This window comes from Triticum dicoccoides, chromosome 1A (assembly GCF_002162155.2).
Source record: "Triticum dicoccoides isolate Atlit2015 ecotype Zavitan chromosome 1A, WEW_v2.0, whole genome shotgun sequence".
Classification (NCBI taxonomy): Eukaryota; Viridiplantae; Streptophyta; class Magnoliopsida; order Poales; family Poaceae; genus Triticum; species Triticum dicoccoides.
The window spans coordinates 576,709,150-576,715,761 of record NC_041380.1 but is presented as its reverse complement, the minus strand read 5'-3'; the positions used below and the strand labels follow the sequence as shown (position 1 = coordinate 576,715,761).

The window sequence follows — 6,612 nt, the reverse complement described above, 5'->3', positions numbered from 1 at the left end:
TATATAGTGGGGGGGAGGGAGGGCAGCCGCATCCTAGCCCCTGGCCTCTCCCTCTCCCTCCCGTGACACTCCTCCATCTCTCTATGCTTGGCGAAGCCCTGCCGAGATCACCGTTTCTTCCACCACCACGCCATCGTGCTGCTGGATCTTCATCAACCTCTCCTTCCCCCTTGCTGGATCAAGTTGGAGGAGACGTCTTCCCAACCGTACGTGTGTTGAACGCAGAGGTGCCGTTCGTTCGGTGCTAGGTCATCGGTGATTTGGATCACGACGAGTACGACTCCATCAACCCCGTTCTCTTGAACGCTTCCGCGCGCGATCTACAAGGGTATGTAGATGCACCCCTCTCTCCCTCATTGCTAGATGACTCCATAGATTGATCTTGGTGATGCGTAGAAAATTTTAAAATTCTGCTACGTTTCCCAACAAATAAAATCTATGTCACGTTGGTCGGCATAATTTTCATAAACAATAAATGAACCAATAGTTATAAAGATAATATATATACCGCATCCGAATCATAGACAGGACGAGGGCCGACGGGGGCGGATACCAAAACCATCGCACTATATAAGATGCAATAATAAAAGTAAGAAAATAATACAAGTATCTATGTAAACATACAAGTAAGAATATTTTTCTTTTCAGAAAGAAGATAAGAACAAGAGGCTCACCACAGCGGTGCCGGCGATGAGCTCGGCGCGGGTGATCGACGGCGGTGAAGACGGGGACGGGACGTGACGGACCGCTAAACCTAGACAAATATTAAGGAAAATGGAGTTTGAAGGTCGAGCTTGGAGAGGAGAAAAGTTAAGTAGTGTGGCTCGGGCATTCCATCGAACACCTTGTGTGCATAGGAGGTGAGCTAGAGCACCACCAAGTCCTCTCCCCCTCGGCCAGAAAAAACAGAGCAGTGTGCTCTGCTCTTACGCGAGGGGATATATATAGGCACCTCATTGGTCCCGATTGATGGCATGAACCGGAACTAAAGTGGAGTCTTTGGTCCCGGTTCAAGCCATCAACCGGGACCAATGGTGGTGGGCCAGGAGTGAGGCCCATTGGTCCCGGTTCGTCCCACCAACCGGGACCAAAAGGTCCAGTCGAATCGGGACCAATGGCCCACGTGGCCCGGCCGGCCCCCTGGGTTCATGAACCGGGTCCAATGCCCTCATTGATCCCGGTTCTGGACTGAACCGGACTAATGGGCTGACCCGGCCTGGACCTTTGCCCCCTTTTCTACTAATGCAAGGATATGATCTTCTGCCATCAGCACCGTCAAGCAACCATGCCCGACCATCCGCACCACCAGCCAATATCATCGGAACTGCCACTGCACACCACTTCCGTCACGTCACATTGCAACAGGGGATCGCCACTACCCGCCGCCACACATCGTCTCCATGCCTCATCCACTGAAATCTGTGATCCAAGGAGACAAGGACATGATGGCTGCAACACAACTCACTTACCAACCACAGGTCCCTCCAGCTAGTTCCATCTCCAAAACGATGCCCCAAGAGGGGAAACGACAGAGAGTGATGTCATTGTTCGATGCGGAATACAGGATCTACGGTTACTCAGGCAAGGAGGCACAAGTTGCAGCGTGGACGCCTCAAGGGTCAACTGATGGCTCTTTGTGTTAAAGCTCCCCTACACATCACAAGTAAAAAGATACACTTCACACCGGACACATGCATGCATATGTGGAAGGCCTCTAGCGTCGTGGTTTGTTCCAGGTTTTAGTGTCACATCCATGATGGACAATTTGCCCTCTCTTGAATCCGGTCCTCCCTTTGCCATACGCCACTGTAGTTTCTGATGGACAATTTGCCTTCCACATTTCTTCGCCATACTTCTTTTTTTGTTTGGAAAAGAAGGCTAAACCCCACCGTGACACGTTACCAAGACTATGTATGCCACGTTTCTCAAAAGAGAAAAAAAAGGCTACGTGTGCTACTTTAATTTTACCCCCAAACCATATCGTCAAACATGGCAGTCCATCGAAAATATGAATAACACCTACTCAAAAATAATAAATGAGTAACACATTTACATCGATGCCCCAAGAAGTACTACTCCGTAAAGAAATATAAGAGTGTTTACATATTATTTGAATTCCACGCAAGAAGAGAAACCGCAGTTAAACCGCGAGGAAGTAATGGTCTTGTTCGCGCTATTATCAATAAAAAATGTTGAACAAATCTGATACCACCGGTTTTGTGGTCTAGTCGGGTGATCCCGTGAGCCTACAAGCTGAAGGCATTTTTGTGCGAATCCTATTTCTTCTTTTTTTGAGGGAAGTGTGAATCATATTTCTGTGCGTGTTTAATGTTTTGTTTATTTGTTACTGATGAAAAAAACTGTTTTGTTTATTTGTTAATGATGAAAAAAACAAAATAAATTAGTGGCCCATGCAGGTCTCGAACCTGCGACCTTGGCGTTATTAGCACGACCCTCTAACCAGCTGAGCTAATGGGCCATTGCGACTTTCGGACGACCCAAAAACCTAGAGTATATCATATCCAAGGCCAAGAGCATCTCTGACCCTTTCTCTAAAACTAACACCTAAACTGTAACTCCTTAAATCCAAGGATAAAAAAAGCGCACACCTAGTTCTTTTCCTAAAACTGAACTCTCTAAAAGGAATCTATGATAATTCTTTAACCATTTTGCTCACATGATCCATTCCAACTTGATATCTGCACAACATATTAATTCGAAACTTGATAATTCCGGTACACAAATTTCAACAACATTTTCAGATTTAAATATTAAAATTCAAATACAGTTCAACTGAAGTAACAATTCAAATAAAACGTGATAAAAGCACAAAGAATCAAGTGCTACAAAGGTGCACAAATTTAAATTTTAAAATTTAAACACACCATAGGGCCCTAATGGCGACTTTTAAATTATTATGGTGACGTTTTTGTAAAAGGTCACACAATCAATCTATTCTTTTTTATCGCATTAGAATGTCTACATTTGTAATATTATGCATGCGTGTGAATGGATAATAAAGCATGTAAGGGAGAAGGCCTCCTTTTAAATCTTATACCATCATATGAGTGATTCATAATGTTTACTACTTTTCATTTCACGGCACATCAATAAAGTTAGGTCATTTTGAAAATAGCAAATTCTAACTCTAGCATGTAGCTACCCTGAACTCCAATGGGTCCTTGGCTTCCCATCACCTAAGAAGTCGCTCTTTGCCCCGGATAGCAGGGCAATTGCTTTTATACTTTTATCAAGAAATAAATGTACACGTGGTTCATGTATTGAGATGAAAATATTTCAAGTTAGGTTTTTATAATGTGCAAATTTTCCAAGTGTATGCGCCTAGTGGAATTTATGAAAGTATATATCCGTTGAGATGGCCCCAAAATATCCCGTGTCTTATTGGGTTACCAAATAAAATCATGTTTCTTGGTAAGCCAATGAGTGTGGATTTAATCAACAGCTAAAGTCCATTTTTAGCAGTTACATTAACAATAGAATGTCGGGTAAATCATGGTGATCACATACAAAAGCTCACTAACTATTTATTGTCACCAATGTACAAAGTATACCATCCAGCTTTTGTGAAGACCTTTTTAGAAACATGTCTGTAGAAGAAACGTTTCACCCAACATAAAGATCCAGAGTAGTTTTTCATGGCTGCCACTGTTTGGACACGCTAATCGTCGGCACAAGCATGCTCTAGTTCGCCGTCTTTAGCTACCGTGTGCATTCGATCTCACCTTGGCATCTCACGTCCACTACTCCCTTTGTCATTCATATGACTTATGGTGACTTGCTGCTGCACATGCACTTGTTAGGCAGAAACTACGACCTCACACGGCATATCTTACGCGGCTTTCCTCGTACGTGAAACCGTGGTCCGCGACACTCCATAACAAACGAACATTTTGGCTGCCATGGTTTGGACACGCTGATCGATCGGCACATGCATGCTTTAGTCATGCACTTGGCTAAACTACAAGCTCGTACAGCTAGCCTCTTACACGGCTTTCCTCGTACTCCCTCCGTCCTGAATTACTTGTCGCTTAAGTGGATGTATCAAACACTATTTTAGTGCTAGATACATTCATTTGAGCGACAAATAATTCGGGACGGACGGAGGGAGTACGTGAAACCGTGGCCCAACGACGCGTAACCCAATGAATCCCCCCACTCCAAACCAGTGTCACCTCACCCTCGCACATCCATGCACGAAACGGGGCGTGCACAGCGGGCCGGCGCCCCATCCGTCGCATGCTCGCGGCTGTGGCTAGCAAGAGGAGGCCTGCGTGCCTTTATAACGGGCCGGCGGACCTCCGGCCGATCACGCTCGTGGAAAGCCGCGTAATAATGGACCGTGAAGGCTTCCTCGCAATCCTAGTCGAGCTGGGTCTCATCTGCTTGGGCGTGTATCTCGGCTGGGTGGTCGCGGAGTTCCTCGTCCAATGCTTTTACTTGACGAGGAAGGTGGTTCGCTGGATCCGGGGCCGCGGCGACGGCCTGGCGGTGGGAGGGGATGGCCAGGCCCAGGCGGCGGCGGCCGGCGCCGCGGTGTGAAGCTCCAACAACGCTGCTAGCTCCGGCAGGTAAGTTCGGTCTCGTGCTATGTTACTCCTATGTTGCTTTGGTTTTCGCTTTTGCGGGGTGAGTCTATGTTGGTCTGTGCTTGTACAGTCCGGGCTAATCTACCGGCGGGATGCCTTTGCCTAGGTGGACGTCCTCGACGATTCTGACGGCGTCCCGTGGAAGAAGGCTTGCTGTGGAGCGGACATGCGCCGGAGGAAGACGTACGGACGGACGTGGAGCTAGTAGCATGCTATTCTGGGATCTGCTTGGACACTATGAGTTGAAACGGCCAGCCTTGCCCTTCATCATCAGTTCTACTTCATCCTGTGTCGTTGTTTTCTGCATGCTCTGTGTTTGATCGTACCTACTACTAGTACTCTATAATTCTGCTCTTGGTAGGGACTTTGAGTGTGTAAGTATAGTAGATGGATCTGAAGTTTGGCATGTAGTACTACGTGTCTGAGACCCTGTTCCGTCAACAACTTGTTAATTAATGAAGGGAGAGGTGGCCGTTAATCTCTGTGTACTCACTCCGGTCCTTTTTACTCTGCATATTGGATTTGCCGAAAGTCAAACTTTACTAAGTTTGATCAAATTTATATTAGAAATTATTAGCATCTATAATATGTAATAAATATAATATGAAAATATATTCCAAGATGAATCTAATGATATTGGTGTTGTTATGTGAATGTCTATAATTTTTTGTATAAATTTGGTCAAAGTTGGATGAGATTGACTTCGATCAAACCTAATATGCAGAGTAAAAAGGACCGGAGGGAGTAACTACGCTTCATCCATCCATCCATGCATCTCTCTTGTTTTCGTGGTATATACTTTGAGCCCTTCAAGCACATGTGGGTTTAATCATTGCATGATGGCAGTCTTGGCGCTAAAAACCAATCTAAAATCCTTTATACGATTTCAAAAAACTTGAGCCAAAATATTTGTATTTATAGATCACGAACAAAAACAGGGGATAATGGGTTGGTAGGGCCATTATAGGTTCCCTTTTTTTTCGAAGTAGGGCCATTATAGGTTCCCTTTTTTTTCGAAACGGAGGCAAAAGGAATGTCTCATTGATTAATTAAGAAGAAGAGAATTGCCCGGTTAATTTACGGAAAACCGGGCGAAAACCGATACAAAAGTGACACTCCAGAAGCGACTCACTCTCACGACCACGTAGACGGTCCGCCAAATGCTCCCAACACACTCACAACCATCAACGCTTCTACGACTCAAAAGACCAAAGCTGCCTGGACAACACGAAACACTGAGCACTACCATCACGAAATTGTAGATGCCTTCCCTTTAGCATCATCAACCAAAGGGACCTCCAACAGCTTACTTGACAGAGGCGAAACTTGTCCTTCAATCGAGGCCGCCGACATGTCCACCTTCGTATGCTCCACTGATAGACTCATGCATAACTCCCTAAGCTCGGGCATGATCTGCAGCACGGGAGCCACAAGCACGGCGATGGACTCGCCCTCAGTGGAAGACACCATAGGAGGGGAGGTAGGCACCGACGATGAGACTCCAACACGAGGGGAGAAAGAGCCATACAACTCCTCACCCCTGTCTTCCGTGGAGCAAACACCGGCCGCACAAGGAGAATGTGACGCCAGAGTGGTCTGCAACAGAGCTGGCACAAGGGATAGTCTACTCAAAGCAACCTCCGCTCGTTCCAGAAAGCTCTCAACCCGCGCCACACAACCTTGCAACAGTGCAGTCTGATCAGCCAATGATTGTGTACTTCTGGCGTACTCAATAAAATCATGTTTTTTGGTAAGCCAATGATTGTGGATTTATTCAATATACTAGCTAAAGTCCATTTTTTAGTACTAAGTTAACAATAAAATGTCGGATAAATCATGGTGATCACATACATTGATACAAAAACTCACTAGCTATTTATTCTCAGCAATGTTACCATATCCAAGCTTTTGTGAAAAACTTAGAAAAAACATGCCTGTAGAAGAAACCTTTCACCCATCATAATTACGTAAACATACAGAGTACTTTTTCTTGTCTGCCACTGTT

The 6,612-nt window shown here is 45.4% G+C and overlaps 1 long non-coding RNA gene and 1 other non-coding gene across 2 annotated transcripts; one reads left to right on the top strand and one right to left on the bottom strand.

Moving 5' to 3' along the window:
- Positions 1-2,405: 2,405 nt before the first annotated feature.
- TRNAI-AAU lies at positions 2,406-2,479 on the bottom strand. The gene has a single exon. It is a non-coding gene; the product is annotated as a tRNA-Ile (tRNA).
- Positions 2,480-4,297: 1,818 nt separating this feature from the next.
- LOC119339562 lies at positions 4,298-5,085 on the top strand. Its single transcript, XR_005164184.1, has 2 exons — positions 4,298-4,589; positions 4,714-5,085. It is a non-coding gene; the product is annotated as an uncharacterized LOC119339562 (long non-coding RNA).
- Positions 5,086-6,612: the final 1,527 nt, after the last annotated feature.